Source organism: Dryobates pubescens, chromosome 15 (genome assembly GCF_014839835.1).
Source record: "Dryobates pubescens isolate bDryPub1 chromosome 15, bDryPub1.pri, whole genome shotgun sequence".
NCBI classification, from domain to species: Eukaryota; Metazoa; Chordata; class Aves; order Piciformes; family Picidae; genus Dryobates; species Dryobates pubescens.
In genome coordinates, this window is record NC_071626.1 from 23,543,357 (window position 1) to 23,564,793 (window position 21,437).

At 47.2% G+C, this 21,437-nt stretch overlaps 1 protein-coding gene and 1 non-coding gene across 3 annotated transcripts in view; both read left to right on the forward strand.

The window, feature by feature from the left end:
* The window catches only part of RERG (RAS like estrogen regulated growth inhibitor), a 142,261-nt gene that overhangs the window by 97,516 nt on the left and 23,308 nt on the right, over positions 1-21,437 (forward strand). The gene's annotated exons all lie outside the window — the stretch shown is intronic.
* TRNAW-CCA (transfer RNA tryptophan (anticodon CCA)) lies at positions 19,021-19,092 on the forward strand. Its single transcript has one exon. It is a non-coding gene; the product is annotated as a tRNA-Trp (tRNA).

Here is a 21,437-nt window from a genome sequence, read left to right on the forward strand (position 1 = left end):
ATGACCCCTTTGGCACACAACCCTGTGACACCCCCTTGGATTCATTAGTCTCCTGTTGTGGTTTATAGTGCATCCATCTGCCGTTGATGAGGCACTCTGAGTTTGGCTAGAGGGAAGTCAGATCAAGTCTGGTGCAGCAAGAATTGAACAAAGTCACATCTGAGTGTAATCCTAGCTAGCAGCTACTGTCCATGTTTCCTTAGATGTGTGTTTATGGATATAAAGCTGGGGAGGGACTTTTTAGGGTGTCAGGTAATCATAGGACTAGGGGGAATGGAGCAAAACTAGAAATGGGTAGATTCAGATGGGATGTTAGGAAGAAGTTGTTGAGAAAGATCAGGAGTAAGGTGTGAGGCAGAGAAGTTTTACTTTAGTTTAGGTGTAAGGTGATTTTAAGGTTTTTTTCCAGGTGCAGGCAAGCTATTCAGAGCCTTGAATAGTAAAGGAAACACCTGAAAATGGAGAGATGCTGGCAAAAAGTCCTCACAAGAAGAGCACAAACTCTATGAGGAGAGGCTGAGGGAGCTGGAGTTGCTTAGCCTGCAGAAGAGGAGGCTCAGGGGAGACCTCCTTGCTCTCTACAACCACCTGAAGGGCGGTTGTAGCCAGGTGGGGGCTGGTCTCTTCTCCCAGGCAACCAGCACCAGAACAAGAGGACACAGTCTCAAGCTGTGCCAGGGGAGGTTTAGGCTGGAGGTGAGGAGAAAGTTCTTCCCAGAAAGAGTAATTGGCCATTGGAATGTGCTGCCCATGGAGGTGGTGGAGTCACCATCTCTGGAGGTGTTCAAGAGGGGATTGGATGTGGCACTTGAAGCCATGGTTTAGTAGTCCTGAGGTGTTGGGTGACAGGTTGGACTTGCTGATCTCTGAGGTCTTTTCCAACCTTATTGATTCTGTGATTCTATGAAATGCTCACACGGAAAATATTGGAGAGATGAGAAACCCTCTCTTTAGGAGACTGCTCTGAGCTGCAGGAATTCAGCCAAAGCCTCCTTGTTTCCAGCTATTGCAGGCACAGGGGTTTCAATCTTAACTTCTTTTTTCTTGTTAGGGGTGGGGCTGCTGCTGCTATCAATTTGAGAACGTTGCTTATCTCATCGCACCTAATCAACCCCCTAGGGGCATGAGCTTCAACCTACAGAAGGAGAGGCGAACCTGTTGATGGCTTCAGTGGGTTATGCCTCTAGGCTTCACGTGAGGATGGAAAAATTCAGGACAAAAGTCATTTTTGCCCTGGATAGCTGGGTTGAGCAATAGCAGGGCACCTCCCAGCTCTTGCACATATTCTAACAGCCCACTCGAACATAGCCTCCTGCTGCACGTTCCTCGAGGAATAATTTCAGTGGCATGGAAGTTTTCTACCCTTTCATTGTCAGCTTTATTTCTTGGAGTGGGTTTTTTTCTTCCCCCTTTTCCAGCCAATGCTTTCTGTCACAGTGGCTTATCTGACAACAGGTTGCAATGAGCCTGCTGCTTCTCTGCTTTCCCAGGCATATGGTCTTGGTCTTCTTATCTCTTGTATCAGTGGCTGGCATGCCTTTAAATGGCCTGCTTTATCTAATTCAAATGAGAGCATAACATATGCTCCCTTCCTAACCAGCCCATGCTCATTCCTTCAGAGCAGTGAATTCTTTGTCTCTTCTGTCACTTCTCATGCTTTTTTTTTTTTTTGGAGGCCAAATCCTGAAAAATGGGGAAAAAAGGACAGAATTCAGAAAGTGGAGAGGGAGTACAAAATTCCTTCTCCAGCTCTGACTTGGATAGCAGTGAGCAGAGTAGGGATTGCTACTTTTGCTTATCCTCCAGGACAACAGGTAGACAGAGCAAATAAATTTGCCTGGAGCAGAAGCATGACAGGACAGGAACACTGCCATTTATTGCTCCCTAGGGGCTTCATGTCACAGGACCTCCTTCACGTTTCATAGAATCATGGAATTGTCAGAGTTGGAAGGGAACCCAAGGATCATCTAGTTCCAACCCCCTGCCATGGCCAGGGACACCTCACACTAGATCAGGATGCTGGCCTGGCCTTAAAAACCTCCAGGCATAAGGATTCCACCAGCTCCCTGGGCAACCTGTGCCAGTCTCTCACCGCCCTCATGGGGAAGAACTTCTTCCTAACATCCAATCTCAATCTACCCATTGCGAGTTTTATTCCATTCCCCCCAGTCCTATCATTACCTAATACCCTAAAAACTCCCTCCCCAGCATTCTTGTAGTCCCCTGCAGATCCTGGAAGACCACAAGAAGGTCTCCTTGGAGCCTTCTCTTCTCCAGACTGAACAGCCCCAACTCTCTCAGTCTGTCCTCATAGCAGAGCAGCTCCAGCCCCCTGCTCATCCTCGTGGCCCTTCTCTGGACATGCTCCAGCACCTCCAGATCCTTCCTGTAATAGAGGCTCCAGAACTGGAGGCAATACTCCATGTGGAGACTCACCAGAGCAGAGTAGAGGCGGAGAATCATCTCCCTCGACCTGCTGGCTGTGCTTCTCTTGATACAGCCCAGGATGTGATTGGCTTTGCCCCAGGCAGATTGCAGGCGGCGCCACAGCCCTCCCAGGTGCTCTTTAAGTATACAGGGCAGGACCATACTTTTTCCTCCTATATGAAACCAACAACAATACAGAGAGGATGTAACTGGTTTAAAAATAGCCCTTGTTGCTGTAAGAAAGGTGAGCAAAGCTCCCAGCTGTGGCTGAGCACAGTTTGAGCTGAAGAGTTCATCCCACTCTGCAGCAGAGTAATTTGTGAGCCCACAAGGCTCCTGTTTATCTCCCAGGGAGGCTGTGTCAGAGTGCATCAGGGAAGTTAAAAGTGCCAGCTTTTTGCCTCCTAAGAAAACAGTAAGGAAATTATAGTTACAGGCTGTTCCAGCAGCTGCCTTTAAATTCAGCTCCTAGCAAATAATAAAATAAACCAAAGGTTTTCCTTAAAGGCACAGCTGTGAAAGCATTGTTTCAGCAAGCATGAAGCACCCTTTAGATTTCCCAAACACCTCTGCTTTGTCAGCAGCACCCTTTCTGCAGTGATAATCCATTTATCCCAGCAGCATTACCATCACAGCCAGGTTCCAGGTGAAACTGAGGAATGTGCAGGGAAAGTAAAGAGCAAGTATTTCCAAAGCTGCCTCAGAGCTGAAAGAGGAAGATAGGTCACAAGGGAAATTTTTAGATACACCCTAGAGTAAGGGAAATCATCAGGTGCAGGCTGTGTTTTCTCCAGCAGCAAAGCCCAGGCAACCAGCACCAGAACAAGAGGACACAGTCTCAAGCTGCACAGGGGGAAGTTTAGGCTTGAGGTGAAGAGAAAGTTCTTCCTAGAAAGAATAATTGGCCGTTGGAATGTGCTGCCAAGGGAGGTGGTGGAGTCACTGCCCCTGGAGGTGTTCAAGAGGGGATTGGACATGGCACTTGGTGCCATGATTTAGTAGTCATGAGGTGCTGGGTGATAGGTTGGACTTGGTGATCTCTGAGGTCTTTTCCAACCTTATTGATTCTATGAAAGCCAATTTAAACATTCCCCACCTTTCCCACAAAAACACCTGCTGGTCTCAGTTTGTCTGCTTCAGCCACTGGAGGCAGGAGCACTGGAATGATCTGAGTTAATGACAACAACAACAACAAACAGTCTTGGGAAAGAGCATCTTTGGAATGAAGATAACTTCATTCGTTTCCTGTAGAGCTCATCCCTGCATGAATCATGAATCAGCACGGCTGGGTGAATGGACTTGGAGAGACTGAGTCTTACTGGGAAGACATGGATGGGAGAACACTAGGGAAGGGAATCCTTAAAGCCCAAACCAAATCAATGGAGACAAGGAGCCTTAAAGGTGACCTCATTCATATTTATAAAGATGTGCAGGGTGAGTGCCCAGAGGCTGGAGCCAGGCTCTGCTGGGTGATGCCCAATGACAGCATAAGGGGCAGTGGTGGAAGTTGAGTCATAGAAAGTTCCATGGAAAGAGGAGAAAGAATTTTTTCCTTGTGAGGGTGGCAGAGCACTGGAACAGGCTGCCCAGAGGGGCTGTGGAGTCTCCCTCTCTGGAGATATTCAAAACCATCTGGATGCATTCCTGTGTGACCTGCTCTAGGTGGTGCTGCTCTAGCAGCGGGGTTGGACTGGATGAGCTTTCAATGTCCCTTCCAGCCCCTAACATTCTGTGATTCAGTCAGATATGTGACTCCTTTCTACAAAATTATTCAAAGGTACTGCAGACATACTGATACTTTCATCTTCCTGAAAATGACCTAGGTGAAAAATCAGCTTGGATTAAACTGGCCTGTGTTTGGGGAGGTGTGGAAGGTGGGCAGCACATTGGGTACCTCTCTGCCCTGCTGGGCATAGCAATAGCTTTGAAAACACACCCACTCATTTCTCTGTTTGGGAAAGCCAAACAAAAAGCATGGCAAATCTAGGAATGTAAACCATGTCTTGGACTGGCTCCCTAGCCAGCACCTCAGCTTTCATTAAGAGGAATTGGAGGTTTTCTTGCTTGTCAAAGTGTAGGTTCCCAGGGCTGTATTTCCTCACGGCTCGCATGATATCATCGTGAGCGGCTAAGCACGGACAGATTGCTGCAGTCAGGATGCAGCACTCTGAAGGGCAGTAACAGGAAAAATAAATGTTGGGGTTTTTTTGTAATTCAAATGCTGGCAGAGAAAGTGGAATTGTTTATATTCTCCCTGCTCACTCTTAAAAGATCACAGGGTGAAACTGAGGAAGTGTTCCTAAGAAAAGCATTAGGCAAAACCCTTCGCAAGGAGTTTATCACACTGGCCTGAGAAAAATAATAGAAGCTAATATCATCATAATTGCAATCTTCCTTAGGCCTGAAGGAACCCCTGACACTGTTATCCCCTGTGGTGACATGGGCCTGCTGACCCTCAGGAGAGAGGAAGGGATCCTAGCAGGGAAAGATGACACAATACACTTGCAAAACTGCTGTGGGATCTTTAAGGTCCTCCCAGAACAAACAGGATCTTGGTGTTTGCAGTGTCATGGAAAAGGAATGAAGAAAATCCCATCCCTAAGGTCACTTCAAACTGAATAAACCACTGAATGAGATAATGGCTGAGAGAGTCCTGAATATGAGACTTTGCTATCTGTGTAATTTCTATAGACAAGACCATCTCACGCATACAGCGCCTCAGATTTTGGGGGTACAACTCACTATCCATCAGGAACAAAGGTAGTAGAGCTTCCTTTTTATATAGGCTTTAAAGTACAGCTAGCTAGCTCTCTGAGACCAGAACACCCTCTGTAGCTATTGCCTGCTGGGAAGGCAGGGCTAGGTCTCCTGGCAGCTGTGATGAACACCATAAACTAAGTTAATCCTCCACGTTTGAGGCTTGAGATAAGGCTGAGGTTTTACGACAGCCATTATCGACTACTGAGACTTTTACTTTGTTTGAAGACATATGATATTTATTAGCTGAATTCCCTTCAGCATTGAAAATGAAAGCAGCAATTTACCACTTAAATTTAGATCTTGCTTTCCCCCCTGCCACACACACACAGATGTAATTCTAAAAGTTTGCTCTGAACAGTTCCCAGGATTATGCATCCAGCTCCCAAGCAGGAGGCTAATAATAGCCCCTACAGGATACAGAATTAACCAGGTTGGAAAAGACCTCAGAGATCATCAAGTCCAACCTATCCCCCAACATCATCTAATCAACTAAACCATGGCACTAAGTGCCTCATCCAATCCTTATTTGAACACCTACAGGGTCAGAGACTTCACCACCTCCCTGGGCAGCACATTCCAATGGCCAATTGCTCTTTCTGGAAAGAACTTTCTCCTCACCTCCAGCCTAAACTTCCCTTGGTGCAGCTTGAGACTGTGTCCTCTTGTTCTGGTGCTGGTTGCCTGGGAGAAGACACCAACTCCCTCCTGGCTACAACCTCCCTTCAGGTAGTTGGCAGACAGCAATAAGGTCTCCCCTGAGCCTCCTCTTCTCCAGGCTAAGCAACCCCAGCTCCCTCAGCCTCTCCTCACAGGGCTGTGCTCCAAACCCCTCCCCAGCTTTGTTGCCCTTCTCTGGGCACGTTCCAGCATCTCAACATCCTTCTTTAACCTGAGGAGCCCAGAACTGGTCACATTAATCAAGGTGTTTATGAAAAGCTGCCCTCTCCTGCTCTCCCAGCCTGCTCCAAGAAATAAGTGATGCTGTTAGATATCATTAGGGAGCTAGTTCCACCTCCTGTAGAGTTCGGCTTTTTGCCTCTAGAAACAAGCATCTCTACACCATGTTAGAAAATCTGTTTTCAGACTGAACTTTCTTCAGCTAATCATTTCTCCACTATGAGAAAGCAGCATGTGGTCCATAGCACTTAACTTACATTTTACTTCAATTGTTGATCACAGGCTTTCTATCATTCACTTTCCTTGTTCTTTAGTATCGCCTGCCCTACTGTGGAAATTGAGACCTTCGTCTCTATAAGAGCTTCTTGGCCCCTGCTGCTCTCTCTTAATTCTCCATATGGAATGGCAAAGCTGTGCTGTAAAACAGCCCTGAAGAAAAGGACTTGGGGGTGCTGGTGGATGAGAAGCTCAGCATGAGCCAGCAGTGGGCACTTACAGCCCAGAAAGCCAACCAGAGCCTGGGCTGCATCAAGAGAAGCACAGCCTGCAGGGCCAGGGAGGTGATTCTCCCCCTCTACTCTGCCCTGCTGAGACCCCACCTGGAGCATTGTGTCCAATTCTGGAGCCTCTATTTCAGGAAGGATCTGGAGGTGCTGGAAGGTGTCCAGAGAAGGGCCATGAGGATGAGCAGAGGGCTGGAGCTGCTCTACTATGAGGACAGACTGAGAGAGTTGGGGCTGTTCAGTCTGGAGAAGAGAAGGCTCTGAGGAGACCTCATTGTGGCCTTTCAGTATCTGAAGGGGGCTACAAGAAAGCTGGGGAGGGACTTTTTAAGGTGTCAGGGAGTGATAGGACTGGGGGAAATGGAGCAAAAATAGAAGTAAGTGGGTAGATTCAGATTGGATGTTAGGAAGAAGTTCTTTCCCATGAGGGTGGTGAGACACTGGCGCAGGTTGCCCAGGGAGGTGGTGGAAGCCTCATCCCTGGAGGGTTTTAACGCCAGGCTGGATGTAGCTGTGAGCAACCTGCTGTAGTGTGAGGTGTCCCTGCCCATGGCAGCGGGGTTGGAACTGGACAATCCTTGAGGTCCCTTCCAACCCTAACAATTCTATGAAATTGCTGGTACAACTGAAAGTTCAAGATCCCAAGCGGCAAATAAGCAACAGGAGCAGGTGTCTTAGCAAAACAGAGACAAGGAGGGAGGGTAAAACCAAAACTTAAGCACAGATAAAACATGAGAACAGCTGTCAGGACTTTAGCTACCACTTTCCATGAGATGCTAGAGGCAGTTGGATGATTATACACTATGTGACTAGTAACAAGTCACACAAGCCTGTAAACCATTGTGTTTTATGTCACTGTCTAATATAGCTGTTCTCACATGGTTTTTTTTTCATTCATTCTTCTGGGACCTTCTCCAGGTGTCCCTGGTTCAGGTACTTGGCAATGAGCTTGTCAGGAAGAAAACAATTCCTTTATCTTCTTCCTTTAAAACTCCAGGTAGCCGAGGAACTGCGCAGCAAAAATCCACCAACAGTTCTTAACCTGAAATAGCAGGGCCTGAAAAGGTTCCCATAAATATTGTATTAACAAGATGTTGCATTTATCAGTGCTTATGTCATCAGGCTTATAAAAAGAGAGGCTCATGAAAAATTCATTGGTCAGTTTCCAGGGTATTTTGTTGCCCTAATTCTTCATTCCACTGTGACAAAGGCACCTTGCAAGTTATGCATCCACTGACTGATTCGTGGCCCATCGGTCAATAAGGTTGATACATACCTCTAGGCTTCACCCAAGCTCCTTTGTCAGAGGCAGATGGAAACTGTGCAGAACATAATAGCTTCAAGATTTTCCCTTGTGTCCTACTCTAGCTGGATTGTAATTTCAAGTATTTTCCAGGTAATCTGACATCCCTGGAGGTTTTTGCAGCCAGGCTGGATGTGGCTTTGGGCAACCTGCTGTAGTGTGAGGTGTCCCTGCCCATGGCAGGGGGTTGGAATTGGCTGATCCTTGAGGCCCCTTCCAACCCTGGCAATTCTATGATGAAGCCAAACCCAGAAAAGTGCATGTAAAAGAAAGGAAGTGATTCACAGAAAAAGCCAGGGAACAGGTTGGGTTTCTTTTATTTCCTTTTTTTTGGTGAGCTGTCATCTCATCTAATAAAGTAAATTAAAACAGGATGAAAAAGTTACAGAATCACAGAATCAGCCAGGTTGGAAAAGACCTCAGAGATTATCAAGTCCAACCTATTACATAATACCTCCTGGCAACTAAACCATGGCTCCAAGTGCCACATCCAGGCCCCTCTTGAGCACCTCCAGGGATGGTGACTCCATCACCTCCCTGGGCAGCACATTCCAATGGCCAATTACTCTTTCTGAGAAGAACTTTCTCCTCACCTCCAGCCTAAACCTCCCCTGTCACAACTTGAGACTGTGTTCTCTTGTTCTGGTGCTGGTTGCCTGGGAGAAGAGACCAACCCCCTCCTGGCTACAACCTCCCCTCAGGTAGCTGTAGAGAGCAAGAAGGTCTCCCCTGAGCCTCCTCTTCTCCAGGCTAAGCAACCCCAGCTCCCTCAGCCTCTCCTCATAGGACTTGTGCTTGAGACCCCTCCCCAGCCCCGTTGCCTTTCTCTGGACACATTCAATTGTCTCAATGTCCTTAAACTGAGGGGCCCAGAACTTATTAGAGAAATTATTCCAGTCAAACTGAGGAGAATTGATTGATAGTCAGTCCATTCAGAGTGACCACACACAGCCTGTGTTGCCTACCAAAATGCAATGAGGAACTCTGAATCCTGTTACATCACTGAATCTGGGGCAAATGAGAAAAGGTGGAACACTTTATGCCATTTTTAGTCACTGTATGTGCTGATACATCCAGGCTTAGTGAAGCAGCAGCAAAGCTGCTCTCCGAAGATACTCTTTGCCATTCTGAAGGTTAGAAGCACAGTCAGTGAGCCAGCATTAGTGCCGGTGGCCTTGCTCACGGTATGTTAATTGTCCTCTCATTCAGGCTGACTCACCAGGGCTTGACAAAAACCTTAGTTTTAAGCATTTAGAGTTACACAAAGTCTTCACCCTGGCAGCAAAAGAGTATGTTGAGACAATATCACATTATCACAGTATAACTAAGGTTGGAAGAGACCTCAAGGATCATCGAGTCCATCCTGTCTCCACAGACCTCATGACTAGACCATGGCACCAAGTGCCACATCCAATCCCCTCTTGAACACCTCCAGGGATGGTGACTCCACCACCTCCCTGGGCAGCACATCCCAATGACGAACAACTCGCTTGGTGAAGAACTTTCTCCTCACTTTGAGTCTAAACCTCCCCTGGTGCAGCTTGAGACTGTGTCCCCTTGTTCTGGTGCTGGTTGCCTGGGAGGAGAGACCAACCCCTTCCTGTCTACAACCACCTTTCAGGTAGTTGTAGAGGGCAATGAGGTCACCCCTGAGCCTCCTCTTCTCCCAGCTCCCTCAGCCTCTCCTCACAGGGCTTGTGCTTGAGACCCCTCCCCAGCCTTGTTGCCCTTCTCTGGACACGTTCAAGTGTCTCGATGTCCTTCCTAAACTGAGGGGCCCAGAACTGGACACAGGACTCAAGGTGCAGCCTAACCAATGCAGAGTACAGGGACACAATGACCTTCCTGCTCCTGCTGGCCACACTATTCCTAATGCAGGCCAGACTTTGCAGAAGAGGTTCATTGGACCAGGACATACCATGTGAAACAAAAATGTCTTTTGCTCCTAGCTAGAGCAGCCACCACTAGGATGGTGAGACACTAGCCACCCCCCACAACTGGCAAGCACTAGCCCCAGCATGAGTCAAACTGCTTCACTGAGCCCTTTACCAGCAGCCTCCCTGTAAAGGTAGGGGTAAAGATTTGTGGCCAGGTTGCTACTGGCAGCCAGCATGCTCTCACAACTCTTGGGCCTTGTAGAACAGTCCCTGCTCTGACCAAGGATTCACACAGAACTGGCCTTTCACTTTTGTTGGAAAAATCTCTTCATCTCCTTCAGGCGTGAGATTATGTGCTCTCTACTAGCCCTTGGGAATTCACTTCTGGGCTCCCCAGTTTGAGACAGACAGGGAACTTGCTTGAGAGGGTGCAGCAAAGGGCTATGAAGATGAGTAGGAGATCAGATCATCTCACTGATGAAGAAAAGCTAAGGCACTTGGGGCTTTTTTAGCCTAGAGAAGACTGAGGGGGAACAGGACAATGCTTATAAATACTTAAAGGGTGGGTGTCTGGAGGATGGGATCAGTCCCTTTGTAGTGGTGCCCAGTGACAGGACCAGAAGCAGTGGGCACAGACTTCAACATAGGAAGTTCCATATAAACATGAAGAGGAACCTCTTTACTTTGAGGGTGGTAGAGCACTGGAACAGGCTGCCCAGAGTGGTGGTGGTGGTCTCCATCTCTGGAATCATTAAACAACCACCTGGATGCCATCCTGTGCAACCTGCTTTAGGTGATCCTGCTCTGGCAGGGAGGTTGAACTCGATGATCTCTGGAGGGCCCTTCCAGCCACTATCATTCTGTGGGGAAGGGGTCCATGGCTCTCCCAGGACATGAGGGCCCTCTCTAACAAGGCAACCACTTCTCCCCTCTTTCTTCCACTTCCTCATATTCATCTCTTACCCTCTGAGCACAGGAAGGAGAGAGCAGGGATCACAGCAAGAGCTGAAGGAGAGGCTTTAAAAAAACTATCAAACAACAAATACAAAATTCCCAACAACCAAACCAAACTAATGAAAAGGAAAAAAAATCACACACACCCCAAAATAATACAAATAAAAAAAACCCCAAGCCCTCCAGAGTAGAAACAAAAATCCCTACACTGGCCACAGCTTTCTTCTGTGCTCATACATGTTCCTGCCCTTGCACTGGCAGGGAAATGAGGCAGCAGTTCCACTCTGTCCTAGGAGCAGCTCAAGGCATCACCAAAATGGCCATCCAGCCCTTTCCCTCAGGAATGCCAACCAGTACCATACCTTGCCTGTGTCTTGAGCCAGGCTCAGCACTGCTAGAGCAAAGTAAACTTTGAACCCTTTCAGAATACAGAATTAACCAGATTGGAAAAGACCTCAAGCATCATCAAGTCCAACCTATCACCCAACATCATCTAATCAACTAAATCATGGCATTAAGGGCCTCATCCAGTCTCATTTTAAACACCTCCAGTGATGGCAACTCCACCACCTCCCTGGGCAGCACATTCCAATGGCCAATCTCTCTTTCTGGGAAGAATTTCTTCCTAACATCCAGCCTAAACCTCCCCTGGTGCAGCAGCTTGAGACTGTGTCCTCTTGTTCTGGTGCTGGTTGCCTGGGAGAAGAGACCAACCCCCACCTGACTACAACCTCCCTTCCTTACACACCACCCACACCAGAGTAGCTGGTGGATACTACAGCCAAGAAAGTGTACCTTTGCCATCTCCCTTTAATGATATCTGGTTTAAACCCCACCATTTAGTCCCATACATTTGTCCAATGCAATGCCAAATAACCCTGCAGTGAATAACAGAACAAAATAAAGGCTAGTGAGATTAGGTTGGCTTGTGTTAAATCTTTGTTTCCTAAATTACAGGTTCCTTTGAAAACAAATGCTGAGGTGGTGTTCAGACATTGCCTTTGAAAGAGAATTCTAAACACAAAACCTTTCTTCCCCAGAATGGCCTTCCTAGTCCAAAGGCACTTTCCAACAAAATAAAGAATCCTTCATACAAAAAATTAGACAAAAAACATTATTATTGCAGAATCATAACATATAGTATCACAGATTATTAAATGGAATGTTTAGATCTAATAAATGTAATCACTATTGATTTACTATTATATGTATATTAATGATCATAGAATCAGAATCAGCCAGGTTGGAAAAGACCTCAGAGATCATCAAGTCCAACCTATTACCTAATCACAGAATCACCAAGGTTGGAAGAGATCTCAAGGATCATCGAGTCCAACCTGTCACCACAGACCTCATGACTAAACCATGGCACCAAGTGCCACATCCAGTCCCCTCTTGAACACCTGCAGGGATGGTGACTCCACCACCTCCCTGGGCAGCACATTCCAATGGTGAACAACTCTCTCAGTGGAGAACTTTCTCCTCACCTCCAGCCTAAACTTCCTCTGGCACAGCTTGAGACTGTGTCCTCTTGTTCTGGTGCTGGTTGCTTGAGAGAAGAGACCAACCCCCTCCTGGCTACAACCTCCCTTCAGGTAGTTGTGGACAGCAATAAGGTCTCCCCTGAGCCTCCTCTTCTCCAGGCTAAACAATCCCAGCTCCCTCATCTTCTCCTCATAGGGCTTGTGCTGAAGGCCTCTCCCCAGCCTCGTTGCCCTTCTCTGGACACCCAACACCTCATGACTAACTAAACCATGGCTCCAAGTGCCACATCCAATCCTTTTATGAACACCTCCAGGGATGCTGACTCCACCACCTCCCTGGGCAGCACATTCCAGTGGCCATTTACTCCTCTGAAGAACTTTATCCTCACCTCAAGCATTAATATTCTAATAATTAAACTCTAATTGATACATAGAATTAAAACTCATCTAGAATAATTCTAGAATTCCCTCCTTCATTGCCATCCTTTCTATTTTCCTTTTTAAAGATGACAAACCAGTTGGACCAAAAGAAGAGAGTAGGATATTTTCTGAAGTCAACACTGGGAGAAATGTAATGCAGCAAATATGTGAAAAAGCCCCCTGAAGGTTTTGTCATCTTTCCATTCTCTTAATGAAGTAATGGATTTTAAAAGAGAGGGGGAATAAAAAGCTTCCCATCCTTTCTTGCTTCTAAATTTCCCTCCTCCCAAAATTTTTCTCACTTTTTTTTTCCCCCTTCATTATTTTTCACCCTGAGGTGAGGATCTCGATTTTATGTTCAAGTTTTGTACAGACAATTGGAGTCCACTGTATTTGCCCACTGCCTTTCAAAGCAGCCTGCAAATTCAAACCTTACTTGTGTCAGTGTCTTTGTTTTAAGAGCAGACAGATTCCCTTTAACCCCTTCTCAAAGGAGTTAAAGAAAAATGCTCCACACCAGATTGGAAAGGACTAGAAGTTTAAATGGAAGTAGTATTCCTATCTGCATGCAGCAATACATAAAAACCTCAACATATAGAATGCACAAATCCAAAGTCCACCTCAGCCATGCTACCCAAAAATCTAATTAGGCCAAAGCTTTCCCCAACCTCCCTCCAAACCAGGCCAAAAACCTCTTCCACATTGCAGAGAGGGTCCCCGCCATGAAGGGAGAGAGTGAAGGAGAAGTGGGGGGAACAGCTTGTGCTGTTCCCTTATAAAGGGGAGATGCAGATATTCTGGGTATGAAATAGCAAAAGATCACACTTTCCAGTCCACCCCTGGACCTATCTAGCCTCTGGAGGTCTGCACTCAGTGGTTTAAGCCATCCCAGTTTCCTAAACCCATATCAGTCCTGTAGAAAAGCAGCAGATATTGGAGTGATTTCATCCCCAAGACTCGCCCCACAGCTTGATCACAAATGTACTCTGTCTCAGACACACAAACATCTGGAGGTGGTACTATTAACTGTGTTTTGGAAAGCCATATGTGTTAGCACTGGCACACCAGAAAGTTTATTCTTCACAAAGGGGTGACATAACAAGTTACACATTGAAGTCAAAAGAGGAGAAATGGTAGAAGCATCAATATAAGAATCCAACCCATTAGACATGTCTCGGGCCAGAGAGGGAAAGAGACTCAGTTCTTTTGAATATTCCTGTGTCAGGAATATTCCCCTGCTGCACCAGGGGAGGCTTAGGCTGGATGCTAGGAAGAAGTTTTTCACAGAAGGAGAGATTGGCCATTGGAATGTGCTGCCCAGGGAGGTGGTGGAGTCACTGTCCCTGGAGGTGTTCAAAAAGGGAACTGGATGTGGCACTTGGAGCCATGGTTTAGTAGTCATGAGGTGTTGGGTGACAGGTTGGACTTGAGGACCTCTGAGGTCTTTTTAAACCTTATTGATTCTATAAGCTCCTGAAAGGCAAGAGCAACACATTTCATCACACAGCTACTCAATCCTAGTCTGTATTTACTATTGTACTGTTTCTATGTACATACATACTGCCATGCAGTATATAGATCAAAGAAGTATCTATACTTTTGGTGTTTATATTAGTGCATATTTATAATTTGAAGTATATATACCTTTTATATTTAGATAATCAATCAGTGGTGGACCTCATTGGGTCATCCTCACAGGGCTGTGCTCAAGGCCTCTCCCCAGCCTCATTGCCCTTCCCTGGACACGTTCAAGTGTCTCAATGTCCTTCTTAAAATGAGGACCCCAGAACTGGACACAGGACTCAAGGTGTGGCCTAACCAGTGCTGAGCACAGGGCACAATGATCTTCCCTGCTCCTGCTGGCCACACTATTTCTGATGCAGGCCAGGATGCCATTGGCCTTCTTGGCCACCTGGGCACACTGCTGCCTCATGTTCGGCTGCTGTCAACCAGTACCCCCAGGTCCCTTTCTGCCTGGCTGCTCTCCAGCCACTCAGATCCCAGCCTGCAGCACTGCATGGGGTTGTTGTGGCCAAAGTGCAGCACCTGGCACTTGGACTTGTTGAATGACATCATGTTGGACTCTGCCCATCTGTCCAGGTCCCTCTGGAGAGCTCTTCTACCCTCTAACAGATCAACATCTGCTCAAAACTTGGTGTCATCTGCAAATTTACTGATGATGGACTCAATCCCCTCATCCAGATCATCAATACAGATATTGAACAGGATGGGGCCCAGCACTGATCCCTGGGGGACAGCACTAGTGCCTGGCTGCCAGCTGGATGTGGCACCATTCACCACCACTCTCTGGGCTTGGCCCTCCAGCTAGATTAGCCTGGAGACGAGGAGGCTCAGGGGAGACCTCATTGCTGTCAACAACTACCTGAAGGGAGGTTGTAGCCAGGAGGGGGTTGGTCTCTTCTCCCAGGCAATCAGCACCAGAACAAGAGGACACAGTCTCAAGCTGTGCCAGGGGAGGTTTAGGCTGGAGGTGAGGAGAAAGTTCTTCACAGAGTTGGTAGGCATTGGAATGTGCTGCCCAGGGAGGTGGTGGAGTCACCATCCCTGGAGGTGTTCAAGAGGGGATTGGACATGGCACTTGGAGCCATGGTTTAGCTAGTCATGAGGTGTTGGGTGACAGGTTGGACTGGATGATCTTTGAGGTCTATTCCAACCTTATTGATTCTATGATTACAGGGGAAAAAAGTACAAGCATGTACAGTAATTTCTCTGAACAGTTCACTGCTGAAGACAGTGATTAAAATAGACATAAAATATGCAGAGTTTCAGACAAGGCAGTATAAAAATGATCATTTTTTATGCTAGGTACTGTTCTTTTTTTCCTTCCACTGATCTCTTTTTGTTCTGTTGCATTTATCTTCTAAACATTACTAGCATGTTAGGTCTCAACATCACAGCAAGAGTGGTCAGGCATTGAAATGTACTGCCCAGGGAGGTGGTGGAGTCCCCAACCCTGGATGTGTTTAAAGGTGGTTTGGATGTGGTGCTTGGGACTATGGTTTAGGGGAGACCCTTATAGAGTAGGGCTCTGGGTTGGACTTGGTGATCCTGAGGGTCTGTTCCAACCTGAATGTTTCTGTGATTCTGTGACCACAGTGAGCAAACCAAGAAAGGAAGAAAGGCAGAGAAATCATCCTAATGATGTCTCACTGACCTCTGATATCCCCACACCACTGAACTGCCTGAGATGCTGTCAAAACTGAGTCAAACACAGGCCCATGGACACAGAGACACAAGTAATGGTTGCATGTTGTCATTCATGATATACTAGCATCAGAAAAGGATGCTGCGTGATAACTTCATACTTTCTTCTTACCCCTCTACAAAAGACCTACACTTTTAGAAGCAAATCAAATTCCTTGATTCCTGTGTCCAGTTCTGGGCCCCTCAATTTAAGAAGGATATTGAGACACTTGAATGTGTCCAGAGAAGGGCATTGAGGCTGGGGAGGGGTCTGGAGCACAGCCCTGTGAGGAGAGGCTGAGGGAGGTGGGGTTGCTTAGCCTGGAGAAGAGAAGGCTCAGGGGAGACCTTCTTGCTGTCTGCCAACTACCTGAAGGGAGGTTGTAGCCAGGAGGGAGTTGGTGTCTTCTCCCAGGCAACCAGCACCAGAACAAGAGGACACAGTCTCAAGCTGCACCAGGGGAAGTTTAGGCTGGAGGTGAGGAGAAAGTTCTTTCCAGAAAGAGCAATTGGCCATTGGAAATGTGCTGCCCAGGGAGGTGACGGAGTCACTGTCCCTGGAGGTGTTCATAAAAGGATTGGACATGACACTTGCAGCCATGGTTTAGTCAGTCAGAAGGGTTGGGTGATAGGTTGGACTTGAAGATCTCTGAGGTCTTTCCCAGCCTTATTGATTCTATGATTCCTGTGGTAGTGCCTTTGAAGGAAATCATTATTTCCTAAAGCTGGACACAGAGCTGTTTAAGCAGGCAGCACATCACTTACCACAAGCCTTTAGCACCACCACCCTGCTGGCTGGCCCTCACCATGTGCTCCAAGGGCCAATTCCAGTACTCCAAGAGGGTGAATGGGGCATGAGCTCACTAATGAAAATTTAAGGTTTTTTGGGGGGTGAGGGGAAAAAAGGAAGAAAAATTAAGTACTTGGTTTGTGAAAGTGCCTTTTGATCATTATAGCCTTTGTTTTAAACCACTCTGGTGTCTTCTGCCAAGTCTGGTTTACTGATGACACATCATCATGGCACCAGGAACGGATTTGTTGATAAGTTAAATAATAGGACTACTTTCAGACCACTTTTTATGGCTGAACATTCTCACAATAGACAAGAGTCATCATGCAGTTATTTCACTGGGGAGAGTTGTTATTTTTTCTTAGAATAACTTTGAACTCTGTAGCTTTTGGGGGAGGGATGTTTTGAACTGAAAGCCTGCTTCCATCCTTCCCTGAAAAGCTTAGCTCAGCTGGAATGATAACACATCCACAAAGATATACACTCAGGCAGCCTGTAAATTTAGCCAGAGCATTTATGTGTTACTTAATCCAAAGATACAAAGCAAGGCACAAAACACTATTAAATATATATAGAGAGAGATACATATAGTCCAAAATATATAGCCTGGGATTTTTAAAGCTGACTAAGGAACTCACCCACACAAGTCCCAGAGGAATTGGTTACGTAGTTGATAATCTCACTTTGTATGCCAAGTAAATTCCTGATAGAACTTCATTGTCTTCAGTGGAGTTACATTGCAAATGTAGTTGATAGATAATCATGTTCCTTCTCCAAGAATAACTTCTAAGGCAGAAGGCTTAAACATGAGTGAATGAAAGTCCTGGGCCAAGTTCTGCTCTAATTTAAACCCTGTGTAAAACAGCTGACTTGGAAGTGAGACATGAGTCTATTCTTCCTGTGCTGGGACATTACATCAATTCCCTTAGGTAATGCTTATGTCTCTGAAAAACACAGTGGGAATCCAAACTGCAGTTTGATGGAGATTCTTTCCTTTTAAGCCTGCAAGTTTGTATGTCATGAGCAGTAACTGTCTGGGAAGAGCCTGGACTAGTCTCGGTGGAGGATCCTGAATTTCACTCTTATTGGGTACTGTATTGATCCAGATCTTGCCTGCTTCAAAATGCATTTCATCTCCATTGAGGATAAGCACTAGAGCTGCTCATTTCAATATGAATTAGTCACCTGTTTTAATCAGAAAATAATGCACTTCACTAATTCTCAACCTCAATGATATTTTTACTCAAACCCCAGCATTTGGAGTATATTTGTGTGTGTGTGTATTGGGTTATTGTTGGCTCATTATTAGAGTTAGGCATGTCTAAATAAGGCTGGCAGGTCAAACAGGGTCCACACACCTTTAAGGCAAGCAGGGAGTAATGCCCATCTTGACTCTATGTAATCCTGCTGAGGAGAGGAGGAGGTTTGATTGCTTTGCCTCGAGTGCTGTTTATGCCAGCTGCAGGAATCTGAGCGCTTACAGCTCCAGTGCATAGCGAATCCCTTATGCCCTCAATTCTGATTCTTCTGCTGGCACGAGTCATTGTACTGAAAAAATCATGATGTGAGCTGGCAGCAAGAGAACACAACATAAACGAAATGGCTGCTGCTCCAGGGGGACCCCTGCTAGGTCAGGTGGCACAAGCCAGAAAACTGGTCTGCAGACAGACAGCCCAAGCACTTGGATGCCCTTTCCAGCTTTCCTTTCACTGGCTACTTTCAGTCAGATTAGACAGCAAAGTCATGCATTGTTTGGATATTCAGCGGGGGCTCATCTCTTAAGCACCTCTAATGAGGCAAACGTGAAGACATTTCCCATCCAAGACAGCTCACAATAGTTGCAAACAGGATAGATGCTGGATCAAGAGCGTCTCACATTCCACATCTGTGAAATGCAGCTGCTAATCCTTAGCCTTGTAAAAATGTGTGGAAGTGAAAAGCTCCATTGGACGGGCTGTAACCTTTGCCATGAAGGAGAGCAGGAGTGTTTTGAGGGAATCAGCCATGCTGGAAGTGGGAGGCTGAGCAGAGCCTGCCCAGCCCCAAGTGTGCAGACCACCACAAATGGCACAGAGAACTTGGCTCTGAAGTTGACACAAGATCACTATTACAAGAAAGATCTGGATGTGCTGGAGCCATCCAGAGAAGGCCACGAGGATGAGCAGAGGGCTGGAGCTCCCCTCCTATGAGGACAGACTGAGGGAGGTGAGGCTGTTCAGTCTGGAAAAGAGAAGGCTCTCAGACCTAATTGTGGCCTTCCAGTATCTAAAGGGAGCCCACAAGAAAGCTGGGGAGGGACTTTTGAGGGTGTCAGGGAGTGATGGGACTGGGGGGAATGGAACAAAACTGGAAATGGGTAGATTCAGGTTGGAAGTTTGGAAGAAGTTCTACAATTAAGCGGGACCTCGTGGCGCAATGGTAGCGCGTCTGACTCCAGATCAGAAGGCTGCGTGTTCGAATCACGTCGGGGTCACGGCTAACCCCTTCCGGGGGTTGTGTTTTCATGGCTTGGATGGGAGCACACTGCGATGGGTTAGGAACTGGCTGGAGGGCCGAGCCCAGAGGGTGGTGGTGAATGGTGCCACAGCCAGCTGGCGGCCAGGCACTAGTGGTGTGCCCCAGGGATCAGTGCTGGGCCCTGTGCTCTTTAACATCTTTATTGATGATCTGGATGAGGGCATCGAGTCCATCATCAGTAAATTTGCTGATGACACCAAGCTGGGGGCAGGAGTTGATCTGCTGGAGGGTAGAGAGGCTCTGCAGAGGGACCTCGACAGGCTGGGCAGATGGGCAGAGTCCAGCGGCATGAGATTGAACACATCCAAGTGCCGGGTTCTGCACATTGGCCACAGCAACCCCATGCAGAGCTACAGGCTGGGGTCAGAGTGGCTGGAGAGCAGCCAGGTGGAGAGGGACCTGGGGGTGCTGATCGATGGTAGGCTGAACATGAGCCTGCAATGTGCCCAGGCAGCCAAGAGGGCCAATGGCATCCTGGCCTGCATCAGGAACAGTGTGGTCAGCAGGAGCAGGGAGGTCATTCTGCCCCTGTACACTGCACTGGTTAGGCCACACCTTGAGTCCTGTGTCCAGTTCTGGGCCCCTCAGTTTAGGAAGGAGGTTGACTTGCTGGAACGAGTCCAGAGAAGGGCAACCAAGTTGGTGAGGGGTTTGGAACACAGCCCTGTGAGGAGAGACTGAGGGAGCTGGGGTTGCTTAGCCTAGAGAGAAGGAGACTCAGGGGTGACCTTATTGCTCTCTACAACTACCTGAAGGGAGGTTGTAGACAGACGGATGTTGGTCTCTTCTCCCAGGCAGCCAGTACCAGAACAAGAGGACACAGTCTAAGGCTGCGCCACGGGAGGTTTAGGTTGGATGTGAGGAAGAAGTTTTATACAGAGAGAGTGATTGCCCATTGGAATGGGCTGCCTGGGGAGGTGGTGGAATCGCCATCATTGGAGGTTTTCAGGAGGAGACTTGACAGGGTGCTTGGTGCCATGGGTTAGTTGTTTAGGTGGTGTTGGATTGGTTGAGGGGTTGGACGCGATGATCTTGAAGGTCTCTTCCAACCTGGTTTATTCTATTCTATTCTATTCTATTCTATTCTATAGACAATCATGTGAAAAGCTTCCATCTAAAAAGCTTTGGGATGCCTGTCTTGCAACAATTTATCTTCCATGTTTTGCCTACTTGTCAGTTGAAGGAATCACCTCTTTTATATTTTAAGCCAACCATCAGGAAATGCTAGCAATGAATTTGCTGATTTGCAAATAAAGCTTTTGATATTGGAGCACTGGACAGTGAGTTCTCAGTTTCAGTGTGCGGGCTAAGAACTTCCTAATGAGGTTCACTGAATGCTACTGAGGTTAAGAATCAGAGATCACAGATGTGAGCTGTGGTGAGGAGGGAAGTAGGTTGTATTCATCTCCAGGAGGGAGGCCTGCATGGAGAAATAACAAATAATTGCATATGCAGCAGGGAGCTGAAGGAAAGAAAGGGAGGGTGAGGGCCAGCTGCCACGGACTGGGCCAGATGGCGATTAGCCCCCTGGGCTGGCAGGTACCACAGGGAGCACAGCAAGTGCAGTGAAATGCCTGCTCAGCACTGCTGCAATTGTACACTTGCATAATGCCTGCTTGGGCCTGGTGAAAGGAAGAGAGTGCCACCTCAGCACGATCCCAGGTGACTGGGGAAGTATCACAGAATTGTCAGGGTTGGAAGGGACCTCAAGGATCATCCAGTTCCAACCCCTCTGCCATGGGCAGGGACAGCTCACACTACAGCAGGTTGCTCACAGCCACATCCAGCCTGGCCTTAAAAACCTCCAGGCATGAGGCTTCCACCACCTCCCTGGGCAACCTGTGCCAGTGTCTCCCCACCCTCATAGGGAAGAACTTCTTCCTAACATCCAATCTGAATCTACCCATTTCTAGTTTTGTTCCATTCCCTTTAGTCCTCTCACTCCCTGACACCCTAAAAAGTCCCTCCCCAGCTTTCTTGTAGCCCCCTTCAGATACTGCATGGCCACAATACATCTCCAGACTGTACAACTCCAACTCCCTCAGTCTGTCCTCACAGGAGAGGAGCTCCAGCCCTCTGCTCATCCTCATGGCCCTTCTTTGGACACATTCCAGCACATTTACCACACAAGGGTTCAAGTTTTAAGGAGAAGTTTTCAAGATTTAGATTGTGTTGAGCAGCCCTAGCTTTGAACCTTCAAGACATCCTGTTTTGAAACCTGCTGACCGTTTTTCCACTGGTTATAGAAAATCTAAAGCATCCAAAGCAGAGGGATTGTCAGAAGCCATCTATTCATAGCAG